The sequence below is a fragment of the Euprymna scolopes genome, chromosome 34 (genome assembly GCF_053919585.1).
Source record: "Euprymna scolopes isolate OS-2025 chromosome 34, ASM5391958v1, whole genome shotgun sequence".
Classification (NCBI taxonomy): domain Eukaryota; kingdom Metazoa; phylum Mollusca; class Cephalopoda; order Sepiida; family Sepiolidae; genus Euprymna; species Euprymna scolopes.
The window spans coordinates 1,906,184-1,924,534 of record NC_136515.1 but is presented as its reverse complement, the minus strand read 5'-3'; the positions used below and the strand labels follow the sequence as shown (position 1 = coordinate 1,924,534).

The following is an 18,351-nucleotide window of genomic DNA, read 5'->3' as shown; positions in this document are numbered from 1 at the left end:
TGAGAAAAACTTTAAATTCGATATTCGTTTTCAGCACACCTGAAACCCCCTAGTTTTTTTTTGTTTTTTTTAAGGTAGTCTTTGTGGTGGTCTACCAAGCCATAATTACCCATTTTTATTTAAATTTATTTATTTATTCTTTTTTTCCAGAAAATAAAAATCATATTTATTTATTTATTATTTTCCTTTTTTTTTTTTTCGGTTATTTTTAATTCAAAAAATTAACTCCTCATTATCTTGTAATTTCATTACGTCGTCCCCCCCCCCGTTTCTGTGCGCGGCATAAACAAACATGGCCGCCATGTACATTACTACATGAAACATGCGGAAATGTATGTTAGCAATATCGTGAAAACTAGTTGCTGGCCCCAACTTTTAATGCGATATTCGTTTTCAGCACAGCCGAAAACCTCTAGAAAACAAGTTTTTAAAGGTAGGTTGTGTGGTGATGTACCAGGTCACATTTACCAAAAATTAATTCAATTTATCGTGTTTTTTTATGTTTCAAATTTTATTCTCACCCCCCCCCCCGATCATCACACCCACCAAAAAAATTTTTTAATGAAATTTATCGTTATTTTATGTTTCAAATTTAATTTTCTCATCCCCCCCCCTAAAAAAAAATTATTTTCTCATGCTTTGCCGCCCTTACAGTCACCAAACTTGAAAAAAATGCTAGGGCTAACATGTCTCGTTGAATGCTAGGTGGCCAAGAAGTGGGTGTTCATTTTTCGTTAGATTTATATAGAAAAGTTATCCCCACTCTAAAATTGTTATCTTTGAGAGTTGAGTACCCCCATTTTTTTCCTACGTTAGCACTATGCTACAAACCTGGGAGAACTTTCCTCTTTTTTATATCCTGTTACGTCATCCTCTCCGCTGTTCCCAGCCGATTTGAGGTAGCGTAAAGATTTGGTTGCTATGGTAACCAACAGCCAATCAGAAAAAAAAAAACGTCTCTCCGTTCCTTACAGATTATGAGAACTTTTGAACACCAGTAATTTTATTCTAACTTTTGTTTTATTGAACGAAAATTGAATTTTTTTTTTCAAAATATAGCTGAGAAGGTGACCTATGGACTGTAAAAATTATTTGAAAATTGATCGCAAAATTGGTGAGCAGTGAAGCTTTAAAGCAGTTCTAAATGAGTGAAACTAACACTTAACCATATATTCAAACACGGTAGTGTTTAAATGATATATATATATATATATATATATATATATAGAGAGAGAGAGAGAGAGAGACAGACAGACAGAGAGAGAGACAGAGAGAGAGAGAATAAATGACAAAAAGTTATATTCCAAAATTCCTGATGTTGACCATCTTATAATTTATTCCTTTAATTCACTTGCCGACCATCTGTCTGAAACATTTGCATGTCCAGTATCGCGACCATATAATTTTGCTTATATCAATAATATAGATATATCGATGCCTTTGTTCAGTCTCGAAAGACAAAGGATACCCCTTGTAGTGGCAGCTGCACGTGTAATTGTGAAACAGGTGTTGTGGAATCACCAACCACACCTATCCTGAATCAGCACTGTTTGAGTCCAGTGGCAAGGAGAAGTCCCGGACGACTGCAAACAATGCCGAGATAAGCGGAGAGCACATACAGCACCTGGTAGTCTCAAATGGTCACCCATTTAGTACTGACTAGGCTCAACGTTGCTTAACATTGGTGATCCGATCCAGTGGGAACCAGTGTGTCAACATCATTATGCCGTACTATATATATATATATATATATATATATATATATATATATATATATATATATATATTCCTTTTCCGTTTCAGGAACATGGGTCTCGTTTTGTGTGATCGCATTTCGTTTTTTTGTAACTCGTTACTATATTTTATCGAACTTATTAGTAGCCTAGTAGGGAACGCCCTTTTCTTTCCCCTGCAACTTCTTTCCTACAGAAGAAACGTGAGCCTATCTCTGCTCTATCGATATTTTCTTGGCAAGTGCTCGTCTGGGCTCCAATCTATGGTTCCTTTCTCCTTGCCAAACTTTCACGAAAAACACTTGTTTCGCTAAAACCACTATCAATATTTTCCCACACTCCTTATCTGTGCTTAAACCTAAACGTAGATTCCATGAAAAAAGCTTCTTTCTTAGAACTGCACACCTGTGGAACTTTTCCGTTTTCCTGCTTTCCAGCTAACTACAATATGGTCGTCTTCAAGTCCAACGTAAACAAGTTCTTGATGAGCTGTCCCCTTCAGTAATCCAATTTACCAAATTTCCACAACTAACGATTACTACAATGTTTTCCCATTGACTACTGTACACTCATTAACCCTTATCCTCGAGTGGCTTCCTGGCCTTCATAAGTGGTGGATTTTTTTTTTTTTTTTTTTTTTTTTTTAATAAGAAAAAGCTCGCCATGGGGGATTATTTCTACATGCACAAGCAAAGCCACACACAAGTCCCACCTGGCCCCTGCGGGGGCTGGGTGGGAATTTCAACGACCATATGTGGGGACAAACCCATATATAAGACCATTGCTTTTGAGCCATCAGTTATTGGTCACTGTAGAGAAAACCCTTCATACCAATTGTCACTATCCAGCTCCCCTACTCCCCGGGGAGTTGGTCCCCATTTCCCCTTCACTCTCCACATTAAAAAACGGCCTTGTGCCTAATTTGCTCAGGGGAGAAGCAAATAAATCCAAAAAGCAAAACCACACACAAAAACCTAACTGACGACGAAGAAGAAGAAACTAGAATTCTCGAAACCATGCAAACCACTAAAAATTTATTAGATCAAAAAATATTAAATAAAAAATATGAAATGAAATTAAAAAATATTTAAAAGATAAAACAAAAACGTTTGCAGCCAGAATTCGTTCTGTTTTTATAACGTATCGACGTGAAACGGAAGTTTTACGAAAGCTAAGTGTTTATTTCGTTAGGCAAAAATAGCATCTGCTTCTGAGTCATCATCTCTCTCTCTCCTTGCATCACCTGCGTGATGCTGCTGTTGATAATGATGATGCATATGTGTGCAAAGTCTGTATCATCATCATCATCATCATCATCATCATCATCATCATCATCATCAATATACATATACGATTTCAATTCACACTATGCTTGGTTTTTCGTCGATACTTTCGGTTTCGCAGAAACACTGGAAACTCAACCCGCGGGGCTAAAGATACTAAATGTAACTGAATCTCCTATCAATATTTCCATAGTGTAAAACACACGATGTACAAATAATATATATCTCACTCGTAACTGGCTGACCAAAATATGCTCATGAATGTGCAGCAACCTAGAAATGCTGAAGCGAAAACAAAAATCTCTCTCTCACACACACACACACACACACACACACACACACACATATTACGAACCGGATTTCTCGTAAATGTCCGGTTGTATGGCTCAAACCAACAATGGCAGGTATTTTCACATATATATTACTGCACTGAAATAATGTTATTACTTAGAACGCCATTCTTAACATAGGGATGGGAGGGTGTTTTGTAACTATTCTGTACTTTCAAGTAACAGTTTGATAAAAAAAAAAAAAATTATCGTAAAACTCAAACTTAACTTGAAAATACAAAAACAAAAACAAAACAAAAAAACAAAACAACAATTAGAACTGGTTTCCGAGCGTTTTTAACGGTGCTCGTGCTGCTCGGGTACTTGCTCGGCATATTCGGTGGGCATATCAAGTACCGGTCGAGGCCGAGCGGACATTTACGAGAAATTACTGACTTCCGGTTCGTACAATGCACTAGCACCACAAATGTACGTCTGTGTGTAAATATTTAACCGATAAACCCTTAAACTACTGGTCACACCCATGTATGGAGTATTGTTTCCACATTTGGGCTGGTGCATCTGCTACTAGTCTCTCACCACTCTCGAACAAGGTTCAAAAGACAGTCGCTAACCTAATAGGTTCCACACTGTCAGCTAGGCTTCAACCTCTGGCCCATCGAAGAAATGTTGCATCCCTCTGTCTGGTTTGCAAGTATTTTAATGGGAGGTGCTCTGACGAACTACAAGCCCTTGTACCTCCTCGACGTAAATACCCCCGGACAAACCCGACAATCAGCAAAATCCCACCCCTACACAGTAGAGATCCCCAGATGCCAGAAAGTCGTCTACTCTAATAGTTTCTTTCTTAGAACTGCTGGACTTTGGAATTTTCTTTCGGGTTCTGCTTCCCTGACTGTACTGACACACAGAAGTTCAAGTGTAATATAAACCGATATCTTGCTGCTCAACTCCCTACATAGTATCTCTGCAAATTATGTTCCAGATAGTAACATCCCCCCCCCCACATCAAAGTGGTACTGTGCCTTATTTGAGGTGAAAATGAAAAAAACAAAACATAACACTGAAATTAACAGGAAATAATAATCATACACCAAGGATGATTTATAACAAGTAAAATCTTTGTTTGGATGAATAACGTGTACAAAAAATGTCGAAATTTGTTGAAATACAAAATATTCATTTCGACTTGCCGACATATTTCTATTAGTTTTGCGCTTGCGCAAATTCATTCACAGCTAGAGGTAGTTTAATTTTTAAATCAAACTACTTCAAGCTGTGAATTAACCTTTCTTATCTATCTGTTGATAGCCCAAACGGTAGGAAACACAGCTGGAGAGCGCTAATTTAGCCTAAATGTTATGGTTTCGATTCTAGCTGATAGCACACAAATCACTTTCTTTTTTTTTTTTAACTTTCGATTCGAAATCAGTACTATATATTAGATACAATATTATTTTAAAAATATAATTATCCATTGACACGTGTTTCGTCGTACGTGTCAGTGGATAATTATATTAAAAAAAAAAAAAAAAAAAAAAAACGCCGCTGAGCGTCGCCGCTCCCCATTTAAGGGGTACCACAATTGTCAAAAGGAAAATTATTCGTAACTCGCATTTAGGTAAAAATGCACTTTCGTATAAATAATCGAATTCATTAAAAAAGTATCGCTAACAAAAACAAATAAAAAACATATTAGGTACAATATAATATTCAATTGAAAATGGGCTCAGTGATAATAAATACAAACTCTGCTTATATTTAAGCGTATTTTATGACCCGGCAAAGCCCCCATGTCACCCCACCGTTAGTATTTATAGAAAGGAATGATGGTTAAGAAAAGGTAAATAAACATGTCACTAGCAACTTCTTCAAGAATAACTTTCACACCAGTCGCTATGCTGCACTGCTGCAGACATAAGATCAGCTCAATAGGAGGAACGGGATTTATCACCTAGAGCTTTAATAAATTAAATAATAATAAATTGCCTCGTAGGAGATATCCTTTTATCTTCCCTGCAACCTCTTTCTCACAGAAGAGATGTAGCGAGTTTGTCTTTGCTTTATCGTTATTTTCATGGCAAGTGCTCGAGTGCTCGACTGAGCTTCAATCTACGCCCTCCACGCCAAACTTTCACAAGAAACACTCCTCTAGCTAAAAACACTATAATTCCACACACTCTTTATCTGTGTCTAAACCTAAACGTAGATTCCATGAACAAAGCTTCTTTCTTAGAAGTGCATGCCTGTGGAACTGTCTCCCGTTTACTTGCTTTCCAGCTGACTACAATATGGTTGTCTTCAAGTCCAGTGTAAACAAGTTCTTGATAAGCCGTTCCCCTCAAGTTAACAAATTTACTGAATTTCCATTACTGACAATTACTATATTGTCCAATCGACTACTGTACACTCTTTAACCTTTATCCTCGAGTGGCCACTGGGCCTTGATAAGTGGTGATGTCTATGTAATAAAAAAAAAAGTGAATTTAGTGGTGTTATCGTGATCCGTAGTTTGGTGAAAATCGACGTTATTAAACAAACGTCATCAGGAATTTTATAATATTAATGAATAAAATAACTTCTACCAAGTTAAATACGACCCCCCCTTTTTTTTTCAGAGAAAAACAAAGAAATTCTTATTCGTGTACTTTCATAAATATTCTAATTGTATTCAAGTTTTTCATAAATATTCTAATTGTATTCAAGTCTTTTCTGATTTTATTACAACAAAAATAAATTTATTAAACGAAATTAGTACACTTAATTTATTCCCCTTTTTGAGATTTCCTGTAGAGAGGCCTCTACTAATTATATACTGAAGAAAAAAAAAAAAGAAAGAAAGAAAAAGGAACCAACTTTTCCCAAAATGACCTACCGCTTCAACGAGATCAAATATTACTGAAGATAGCCGGGTAGCGATTTGTTTAGAAATATAATTTTTAAAAAATAATAAAAAAAAAAAACATTCATTTTTTGAGTGCGTTCTCGGCCTGAAACATATGCTTACATGTTGATCTGAATTTTTGAGTGCGTGTTTTCAGTGTTCATGTGTATGTGTGTAGTGTTTTTAATCAAATCTCAGTATAGTCAGTCGTGCTGATGAGCGGTAGATAGGGCGAAATATATAATTTGTAGTCATCGACATACAGCCCTGTTTCGTTGTATCACAATTCATCAGTGTCGCTAGACTAGCCACTAGCACCTCTCCCAAGCCGAGGATTGAACCTAAAACCATCGCGTTGACAGTCAGTTGTTCAACCGATCGAACCACGTCTATTTATTTTAAACAAACATTTGTCCACCACTTTTTATATATAAATGTTATTTGTTTTTGTTTTGCGATATTTTTGAATGAATTCAATTATATATACGAAAGTACTTTTTTTTTGGAGGTGGGGGGATCATTTTTCACTTTAACCAATTTTGGCAACCCCAAATGGGGAGCTGCATATGTGTCATTTTTAAAATATAATTATCCACTGACACGTGTTTCGTCGTCTATGAATCAGCCACTCTGATGAATCGTAGACGACGAAACATAAGTCAATGGATAATTATATTTTAAAAATTATATATGTGTGCGTCTGTGCGCAAATTAGCCATTTATACTAACGGTTTCTGGGACAGTATATATTTGGATTATATATATATATATATATATATATATATATATATATATATATATATAAAATAAAAAAGAAAGAAAACTATATAAATAAAATAAAAAACGTGCTTAACGACTTCCTGCATATATATATATATATATATATATATATATATATATATATATATATATATATATATATTAGCAGGAAGTCGTTAAGCACGTTTGATTAAATACGACAGAGTTTTCTTTCTTTCTTATTTTTCTGTTGATTTTCTCGATCTGCTGAGCATTTTTTCTCATTTCAGTTGGTAAGTTTAATAACAACAAAATTGCTCCTGACGACGATCAATGGTCGAAAGCGCTCGATGAAATTGATTGACAAAAAACTCAACCTAATACACAACTTACCAATTGAAACGAGAAAAAATGCTCAGCAGATCGAGAAAATGAACAGAAAAATAAAGCAGAAAGAAAACTCTGTCGTATTTAATCAGACGTGTGTGTGTGTGTGTGTGTGTGTGTGTGTGTGTGTCACAAGCTGTTTCTACCCGGTGTTTATAGAAAAATAATTCAAAATAGTCAAGTTTCTAAGAAAAAAAAAACAACAAAACAAAAAAAAACTAGTACTTATGCAGAATACGGACCGTCTTGAAATAATAACATCATTTAAAAACCCATTCTTAACATGGCGATGGGGAAGGGCATAAAAATTTTTTAAACCCATTCTTCACCTCCCCCTATTAATATAAACAAGACACCGTAAAACAAAATCGTATCTAAAACAAGCAAAAATAAGTAAATAAATAGTACGTTCCGTAAACTGCAGAAGTATAAACCAAAAAATCGATTTAATTTTCGCTTAATTTTATTTTTGTTTTCAGTAAATATCCGATTAACAAAACGAAATAATACTTCTATATTTTTATCAAAGTTACGTATAGGCGAGAGACACACAGACAGACACATGTGATCTTGTCCGTGAGTCGATTGAATGTTTCTTGGAGGTCCCGTTCAACAACACAAACACAACTGATAATAAATGGTGAATGAATCACTCAGAAGAACAGGTGACTCGAAGTCCGCAGTAGTGGCATATAAAAAAAATTATTTTATTTTTCTAAAGTAACAACAACAACAACAACAACAAACAAACAGATATTTCATGAAGTAATATTTTTTTACAAAACTGAAACAATAAGATTTTATTTATTATTTGATATAAGAATATATATATATATATATATATATATATATATATATATATATATATATATATATATATATATATATATATATATATATAATACTTCTTTTCTTTTTTAATCAGACACTGTTTGCTGCGGACTTCGGGTCGCCTGTTCTTATTCATCAAATAAATAAGGTGTGTTCGGGGTTGCTAATTGTACGTGCTGCGAAAAAGCTAGACGTGTTTACATTTTTTTTTTTTAATATTCGTTTTAGTTTTTTATCTTTATTTTCGATTTTCGTAAATGTTCCACTAAAAGTAAGTAAAAATTTTTATTAAAAAAAAAAAAAATAAAATTATTTACTGTGGATCTATTAAAATTGCGCATCTGCGATAAGCGTACAGGCATATGCGATCGCGTTATTAGAATTTTATGAAAAACGGAGAAAGGCAAGCGCGTGTCGCGCTTGAGGGCAAGGTGCGAGACGGAGATGGAGACTGAAAAAAGCCACTTAAAAAAAAACAAAAAAAAAAAACGCTCAGATATTTTTAAAAGAGGAATAAAATATTACGGTTCACTAAGGAGAGAAGGGGTGGCAGGTATATATATATATACATAAAGGAATGGAATAATAAAAATGAGAAATAAATGTATAGATTTGAAATTGGACTTACCGCAAGCGAAGTCCGTCGGTAGAAGTCCGCGTCATCTGATGATGGTTGAAGAATAGAAGTACAATTTCAGCAGCAGCAGCAGCAGCAGCAGCAGCAGCAGCAGCAGCAGCAGGGTCTCGGCGTAAGGGAGGTAACTCTCCAAAAGCAAATACAAATTCTTCATCCAGATGTTAGTTCAGGTTACGAGTCGAGGTTACAACCTCGACACAGTTCGAGATAATCTGTCGTATGTTTATTGTTACCAGATTGTAGTGCCATTCCTGGCTACATATACAGGGTGGAACGATAAAATTGTCGCTCTAGCAAAGCGACATGATTTCATTTTCAATTTGATGAAATTTTTTTTTTTTTTTTTTTTTTTTTTTGTTACAGACCATCTACTAGTCTGCCAGTTGTGTACAAATCCCAAGAGTAATAGAAGCTTTCTATCGTGTCTGAAAGTGACACAATGTTCATCGAGCGAGATCGGAGATGCGCTGCTATTCAACCCATGCTCACTATTGATCCAAGTTATGACAACAGGACCATTGCCAGCACCCTCAAAATGCAAATCCGGACAGTTCAATGCTTGAGGGCACAGCTCAACAAAGTTTCCGGCCACAGTTATGGTCATTGGTGTAGTTTCAAGTGAGGGCCACATCATTTCACCTCATATCTTCAAAGTCGGTTGAAAATCAAAACCAAAGTGTATCTGAATGTGTTGAAGAGTGTGGTGATCTCTTGGTGCAACCAGGTGGCCGCTGGCAGATCCTGAGTGTGGCAGCAGGACTCCGCACCGGTCCGCAAATACAAAGAGACCTTCAGAAGGAGTGCTATGATTTTGTACCCTTCTTTCTCTGGTCCCCCTTCTTTCCTGATCTGAGCCCGCTGGACTACTTTGTTTGGTCATACGTCGAGAACAACTTCTCACAACACCAAAGCCAGCCTGATTGCTGCCATCCGCTGAGTATTTGCCGGGCTCCCCCTGGCACTTGTGGAAAAGGCTTTTTCCCAGTTCTGGACCCATATTGAGGCGATGATTGAGGCTGAAGGCGGCTACATTGAATAGTTGTCAGCTCTACTACATAATCAAGTTACATGAATTGATTTTTTCAATAAAAGTTTTAAAATAAAGTTGTAGTGTTGTTGTTGTTTTTTTTAGGGCGACAAATTTATCGTTCAACCGTGTAATGTATTTCGATGTGCAGATAAATGGGTTGATAAACAGCAAAAAATAAATGAATAAATAAAATAAACAAAAAAGTACAGCTAGAATTTTTTTTTTTTTTTTTTTAAATTCAATTTTCACTACAAACAAGACACAGGGCCACTTTGAAGCAGGGGTCTACTATCGGGGACATAAGTTGCAGGGACATTATGAAGGGAGATGAGTAGCAAGATGTTTGTTCACATTACATCTGAACTTCATCACTGTCACTCACAACTTTCTCTCTCTACTCCCAGCAAGTGTTCTTCCCCCCCTCCCACCTCTGCCAACAAGCATTTTATTAAAAAAAACTGACTCCATTCCATTTGCATATGTGTGCAGTGGGCAGTGTGATCTCAGGCAATTCCACGAGACTACACCTTATCAAGCCACGGCCACCATCTTTAATCTCTCTCTCTCTCTCTCTCTTTCTCTCTCAGATCCCACTTGAAGATAAGTCGTATAGCCACATAATGCACACACACGTGGATGCTTTCTTCTTTGCTTATTACGTTCAACTCTACACTCCCCCTGGTCTCCAGATCACACATATGACATTGTAGACATGGTTTGTTGTTGCGGGCACTCCTACAAAGGGGGATTGGCTGTCTTACTTCATCTTCATTGGAGCTCTCAGAAGAGGCATCGGAACTATTGGCATCAGCGTTAGGGTTTGCAGTCATACCATTGGGCTGGACTTCTTCATCAGAGCTCTCAGCTGGGGCACTGGAACTATTGGCATCAGCGTTGGGCTTTGCAGTCGTACCATCACGGGGATTAGGGTTGTTGCATAGTGGAGGGGGGGTCATATTTCAGAGATGATGGGGACATATATAACAATGATGAGGAAGAGAAGACATACAGTTTTGGGACGCTTGGGACTTCATATATATACTGACTGGAGATGTATACAAGTTCTTAACACAGAGGATGGGAGATGCATAATCCTCGAAGGGTTACACAATGTTCATTATAGATAATGATAATAGCAATTATCTTTTCTATTGTAAGTGAATGACGACACAAGACAACACATGCAAAACATGATGATGACTTTTTTATTTATCGGATTGACCGGTCGAATGACGTGAAGAATTCACTTATATCTACATGGTTAATCTTCTACCCCTTCGCCTCTAAGGGGAATCTCCTCTGACCATGTCAACTCTTAGCTGATCAACTCTCTCCGACCGACTGACTCTAACTGACGAACCCATAGAACTATATGGAGAATTGTCCTTTGTCTATGACGCCAGAAGTGTGTTTTTCAAACGTGACTAATTTCACGTGGCTATGCATATGTTTGTCCAAAACACACTTCTGCGAACAAAAGAATCCTCAATTCTAAACTAACCTATTTTTAAACAATGTAATTTTTAATTTTCATTGTTCATTCTTTTACTGACATATTTAATATTCAGATTTCTAAAAGAATTAACAATAGCCTTAATTTCTCACATTTCACTTCTTAACTTTGCCTATAGGGTTCAATTCTAGGCTTATCCTAATCTCATTTTCACTTATTTAATATTCTTCTTATTTACATGGAAAGGGAACAGCCTTTCCCTGTAACAGGATGACAAATTTATCGTTCCACCTTGTAATGTATTTTTGTGAGAGTACATACTTGAAAAATGTCAAGAACAATGCTAACAAATAATAAACATGTCATTAAAATCGGCAAATGAAAAGATGATTAAGAACATGAATTGATCATCAAGTTAGCAAGTATGAACTCAACCTGATTTTTGGAGTGTGACATGAAAACATGAATTAATGAAAAAAATATATTTATACAGCAACAATGTTGCTTCACGAGAGAAGAGAACAAAAGACACAAAAAATTGTTATCATACGCAGCAGTACGATTGCAACAACCGTTAAGTCAACTGGATAATAAACGGAAACCGAATGATGTCATATATGACTCAACACACTCTCGAACAATTCTGTCGACACGACCCGACACGATTCTAAATGACCCCATCGATCTGAACCCGAACACCTCCATTGATTCAGCACAACATGATCTCGAACAACTGCGTCAATTAAAACCTGAACACCTTCATCGATTCAACATGACATAATCCCAAACACTTCTACCGAACACTTCCATCAATTCGACTCAACACAACACGTTACCAGAGCAACCTCGGCAGTTACTCTCCGAATGACTCAGGTAATGGCTTTTTATAGCCGTTAGACGAACTCATTTTTGCTGTAAGTTGGCCCGACTAAGACATTGGCATGCAATTCTTGAGCACTTCTGTGCATGCTCTGCATAAACAATTTTACAGAAATATAAAATATATTTTAAAAACCAGTTTGTTGAAAAGTTTTAAATTTCATGAATAGGAAATAGACAAAGTTTGTTTCAAAGATCCGTTGTGTGTGTGTGTGTGTGTGTGTGTGTGTGTGTGTGTGTGTGTGTGTGTGTGCATGCTAGAGAGTTTATTTTCTTGGTTGCATGTGTTCACTGAAGATAGTAGAGCAGACTTAAGGGATATCAGTGTGTCACCTTCCAGTCCTCTAAAATGGGCTTGGAGAGTTAAGCGTGTCATGTTGTATAGCAGGTGCCCCCATTTGAAACTCTTAATTTCGGTTCACCAAGTCATCGTTTTATAGACTTGTTGAACTTTACATTTGGAGTTTGAAACGATTTTATCAGTTGAAAAATATTTTGACTTCATATGTTGCTGTGAAAACTTCCTTGATTTTGGAAGTGACGAAGAAAGCAAATCTCAATGAAACTGAGAAAGAAAGAGGGTAGCAATTAAAGCCGTTTGCTTTTAATATTCATCCGAATCATGTCTTGATGTAAAAATCCAATTCTCCAATTCAAAAAAGAAGTGAAAAGAAAAGAAAGAAGAAAAAGTAAAGGTGTAGCTGATTATGTATATTTGTCTGTACATTGATTTCTAATCTACCACAAGTCCCCAATAAAATTGTTGGGAAGATTCCCATTTAATTGAAAGCCATGTTTAATTTACGAAGAGTTTCTGATGGGTAGCTAATCTGTATAAGTCCTGGAAATGAGAAAAAGTTTCTGATGGGTAGCTAATCTGTATAAGTCTTGGAGATAAAAAGAGTTTCCAGTGGGTAGCTAATCTGTATAAGACCTGGAGATGAAAAAAGATTCCAGAATAATCAGATTGTCAGCTCTCAGTCAATGAGAATGTGCAGAATTTGAGAAGGGAGAATTTATTATTTTTGAATCGGAAAATGGAAAGATTATGTTATTTCTATGAGTTTATGATCCAGTTATGAAAGGTGCAAGCACAATATCTGTAGAATGTGTATATTTCCTCCCGGTCTTGGCTGGAGGAGGGGGGGGTAGGAGGAATTAATATTTAGGGGGGAAAATAGAAACTACTTCCTCTAAAGATGGTGCGATTGTGATGTTGTTGCTCCTAGGATGAAATGTAGGATTTTATTATAATGACTAAATGGGTCTAAAATGTCATTCTAATGTTATGTAAGATAGTGGCTATTATTCCAGACATAAAAAATGTGCATGTGGCATCTGTTGTTGCAAACCTACGATACTTTGGTCAAGAGGGGAATTTCTGCAATCAAAATATTATATATGGAGATAATATTTTCATAAAATCAAGATAATAAAAATAAAAATGATATGATATTGTGCATTTTCATATTCGTTACAATTGTTTTGTTACCATTCAGACAATTTCAAACATTATGCCATTCAAAAATATTCGAAAATAACCACTCTTCAGATGGTGAACTACACTATTTAAGAAAGCAAGCAGTTGGACCTACCTCCACCTAACTCTTCTATGTTTTATATATATATATATATATATATATATATATATATATATTTCCCCCAAACCTCTGGCCTTGATGGAAGGGAGATTAAAACACTAGGATACTTTAATTAAAAGTCAAATATGAACAGGTAAAATTATAGAATAATAAAAAGCCAATCAAATGAGGTATAGGTTATTTAAACAGTTGCATTCAATTTAGTTTAAATTTGCGGTTTTTGAAAAATGACAAGCATGGACTTCCTTTTTGGCGCTTCCATATATATATATATATATATATATATATATATATAGTAATTTATAAAATATATATGGCGATTAAGCTACACTGAATATTCTGCGTTTCATCCACTATAGGATTTGTCAGGCTTATGCGTGAATTCTGTGGTTGCTTCTTGTTTTTATATATGTTGAGGATTTCTAGTTAGCCAATCAGCTTTCTAGTATCCACCGCGCCCCTTCCTATCAGCCAATGGGCATGCATTTTATCGAACAAAGGATCTGTTTTAGAACTAGGTTAGTGGTTTAAGGTAGACGTTTTCCTTCATTTTTTTTTTTTTTTATATATATATATATAAATAAACATCTACCTTAAACCACTAACCTAGTTCTAAAACAGATCCTTTGTTCGATAAAATGCATGCCCATTGGCTGATAGGAAGGGGCGCGGTGGATACTAGAAAGCTGATTGGCCGACTAGAAATCCTCAACATATATAAAAACAAGAAGCAACCATAGAATTCGCGCATAAGCCTGACGAATCCTATAGTGGATGAAACGCAGAATATTCAGTGTAGCTTAATCGCCATATATATTTTATAAATTACTAACTAGCTCTACCTATGTATTGAGCACTTTTGAAGTAAATACTTAAAGTTTACGCATAAATCTATACTTTCGTATATTAGGTTTATGTGAGTAAATGAAGTAGTTATATATATATATATATATATATATATATATATATATATATATAGTTATATATATATATATATAGTTATATATATATATATATATATAGTTATATATATATATATATATATATATATAGTTATATATATATATATATATATATATATATATATATATATATATATATATATATAGTGTAATATAATAATTCTCCAAGTTCCACATATCAAGTTTTCTCAGTTGAGTATTTTTTACTTTTTAAAAGGTATCCATTACAATATTGTTTCGTATTGCGACTAACAAGTCTGTAAATTTATGTTATTGCTGCATATTTAATCACACACACCCACAGATATATGTTTATGGTAAAATATGCTTATTCAATTATATTTCACCTTTTATTTATACCAATCCTTTAATTTATGAAGCTCAATGTAACTACAGAGCATATAGCAAATAAATGACGAAAAAGTCTGTTCCAAATTTCAAGATATTGTCCATCTTATCATTTATTCCTTTCAGCATGTTAAAATGTTCGATTTTTGACAACACTTGGTCCATAGTGCAGAATTATTCAAATAATTATTAAGCCGAACTTTTTTAATTTATTCTGCCTTTATTCATCAGATTAGTAGGAACTCATTAACTTTAAAACAAAATAAAGGACTATCAGCACGACTGCAAAATCTGAAAATCGGAAGAGGAGTTGCAACTGTGTTTTCTTTTAGTTATGCCATCATAAAGATATGCAAATGACCAAGCTGGCTGTGCGAAGGTAAATCACAGCAGATATAAAATGACACAGGTGTTCAGAGAAGAAGTGTTTGAGATGAGAGAAACACACATTCAAGACACAGTAGAGATGAAAAGTCATATGGAGAAATGAACCGTTTAAATATTTAGAAAAAATTATGTTATTGGAAATACTAGGTATAAAAGTTTTTGTTAGAAAAGAAAGCATGTTATGTTTCTTTCTTTTCTCTGTTTCTTTGATATTGCGACTACATTACACAAGTACGTCCAAGGATGGAGTACTGCTGCTACATCTGGGCAGGAGCTGCTAAAAACAGCCTATCCTGCCTTGACAGAGTACAAAATAGACTTTGTAGCTTAATGGAGGATGCCCTTTTCTCTTCTCTCCAACCTCTCTCCCACAGAAGAGACGTTGCGAGCCTGTCTTTGTTTTATCGTTATTTCCATGGCAAGTGCTCGTCTGAGCTCCAATCTATGGTCTCACCTCGCCAATCTTTCACGATAAACACCTGTCTAGCTGAAACCACTGTCAATAATTTTCCCCACTCTTTATCCTGTGCCTAAATCAAAACGTAGATTCTATGAACAAAGCTTTTTTCTTAGAACTGCACGCATGTGGAACTCTCTGCCGTTTGCCTGCTTCCCACCTGACTACAACTTGGATGTCTTCAAGTCCAACATAAACAAATTCCTGATAAACTGCCCTCTTAAGTAAGACAATTTATCAAATCTCCATTACTAACGATTACTATATTATCCCATTGACACGCAATAGCCCTTATCCCCAAGTGGCCTCCAGGCCTTGATAAGTGGTGACTACCATGTAAAAAAAAAAAGTGGAAAATAAGTCAAAATTTTATTTTAATTGGATTCATGAGATGAGTATTATTTATATCAATTTATTTTATGGCGAACTATTATTCTCATCTTTATTAGTTGTTGTTTGCAAGACGTTTCGGCCAACTATTCCTCTGGCCTTCATCAGGTGGTAACCGCAACGGATGGAAACTTCGAGTCTTCTAACTGCATTCTCAGCAATCACTGCCATCCGTAGTTGTTGTCGTGTCACCACGTTTTAGCCAAGTAAGCCTCTTGCCGGCTTTGGGTAGGATTGAAACCGCTATCTTCAGACAATGCTCATCTGGAACCGTAGAGATTCAAGGAGTGGCTGGTTACTTTTAATGCATCTAAAACCAAGCTTCTCTCTTTACATCATCAACATTCTGATCTACATCTGGCATCAATTGAAATGAATGGCTCTCGTCTTCAGGAGGCCTCAAGTTTTGACAAGCTTCTGGGCTTGACCATTACTCCTGATCTTAAATGGAACACGTACATCAAATCTGTTGCCAAGGCCGCTGGAAAAATGGTGGGATCTTTCTATCGATCCGGTAAATATCTCACTGCTGATGCTATTCTCTATCTATATAAGAGCCAGGTACGTCCAAGGATGGAATACTGTTGCCACATTTGGGCAGGAGCTGCTAGAAAGGACTTGTCCTGCCTTAATAGAGTTCAAAATAGACTTCGTAGCCTTGTAGGAGATGTCCTTTTCTCCTCCTTGCAACCTCTATCTCACAGAAGAGATGTTGCGAGTTTGTCTCTGATGTATCATTATTTTCATGGAAAGTGTTCGACTGAGCTTCAATCTATGATCCCCCTCGCCAAACTTTCACAAGAAACACTCCTCTAGCTGTAAACACTATCAATAATTCCCCCCACTCTTTATCTGTGCCTAAACCTAAACGTAGATTCCATGAACAAAGCTTCTTTCTTAGAACTGCACGCCTGTGGAATTGTCTTCCGTTTTCCTGCTTTCCGGCTGACTACAATATGGTTGTCTTCAAGTCTAACGTAAATAAGTTCTTGATGAGCCGTTCCATATAAGTTATCAAATTTACCAAATTTTCATTACTAATGATTACTGTACACTCTTTAACCCTTATCCTTGAGTGGCCTCTTGGCCTTGATAATGTGGTGATACCTAAGTAAAAAAAAAAAAAAAACGTCTCTATCAACTATGCCATGGGCCCCGAAATAAATAAATTGATATAAGTCAAAATTTACCCTTTTTTTTTCACCTTTTTATTTACTGTTGAAAATCCTTGACAATCACACAGTTCACAAAACATTAAACAAGTTGTTATATATAGCAAATAATAATCGATATTGCCCAGTCACTTGAATCAAACAGTCGCATTTGTATTATTTACAATGGACTACTATTCTTATACTCATTGTTATATTTGTAACGTTTCGGTCGATGTAACCTTCGACCTTCTGCAGGTGCATTTTACCCAACTCAAGCCCATGCGAAATTTCGGTCGGATTCGTAGCATAAAAGTTAAAAGTGTTGATTAACAATTAGGGTACTTATGCACTTATGTTACCGTGCTGAAATAATAATGCTATTATTTAGAAAGCTATTCTTAACATGGAGGAGGGGGAGGATGTTTTATAATTATTCTGTACTTTTAGCCAACACTTTAATCAAAAAGATGTCGCAAAATAAGAATTTAACTTGAAAATACTTTTTTTTTTTACGTGGAAGTCACCACTTATCAAGACGGCGAAGCCACTCGGGGATAAGGGTTATTGTGTGTACAGTAATCAATGGGATAATATCGTAGTAATCGCTAGTAATGGAGATTTGATAAAGTGTCTTACTTAAGGGGGCGGTTCATCAGGAATTTGTTTATGTTGGACTTGAAGACATCCAAATTGTAATCAGGTAGGAAACAGGCAATAATTAGCATGGTAGCATAAGTGCATAAGCACCGCAATTAGTTCTAAGTGACGACAATGACCTAGAGTTGAAAGTTCATTTTATATTACAAGATGTTGCAAGCCTGTCTTTGTTTTATCATTATTTCCATGGCAGGGGCTCGTCTGAGCTCCAATCTCTCATCCCCCCTTGCCAATCTTTCATGAGAAACAC

The 18,351-nt window shown here is 35.7% G+C and overlaps 2 protein-coding genes across 5 annotated transcripts in view; one reads left to right on the top strand and one right to left on the bottom strand.

Annotated features, from left to right (window-relative positions):
* The window catches only part of LOC145259077 (dual specificity protein phosphatase 23-like), a 152,417-nt gene extending 143,497 nt beyond the window's left edge, over window positions 1-8,920 (bottom strand). For 2 of the 4 annotated variants that reach the window (XM_080116710.1, XM_080116712.1), the window contains exon 1: window positions 8,775-8,904. The gene's annotated coding sequence lies outside the window, so the exon portion shown is untranslated. Of the gene's footprint in view, window positions 1-8,774 lie in introns of all 4 variants that reach the window. The other 2 variants (XM_080116711.1, XM_080116713.1) reach the window with 2 other exon arrangements.
* Window positions 1-18,351, top strand: part of LOC145259076 (dimethyladenosine transferase 1, mitochondrial-like) — a 248,508-nt gene that overhangs the window by 146,648 nt on the left and 83,509 nt on the right. The gene's annotated exons all lie outside the window — the stretch shown is intronic.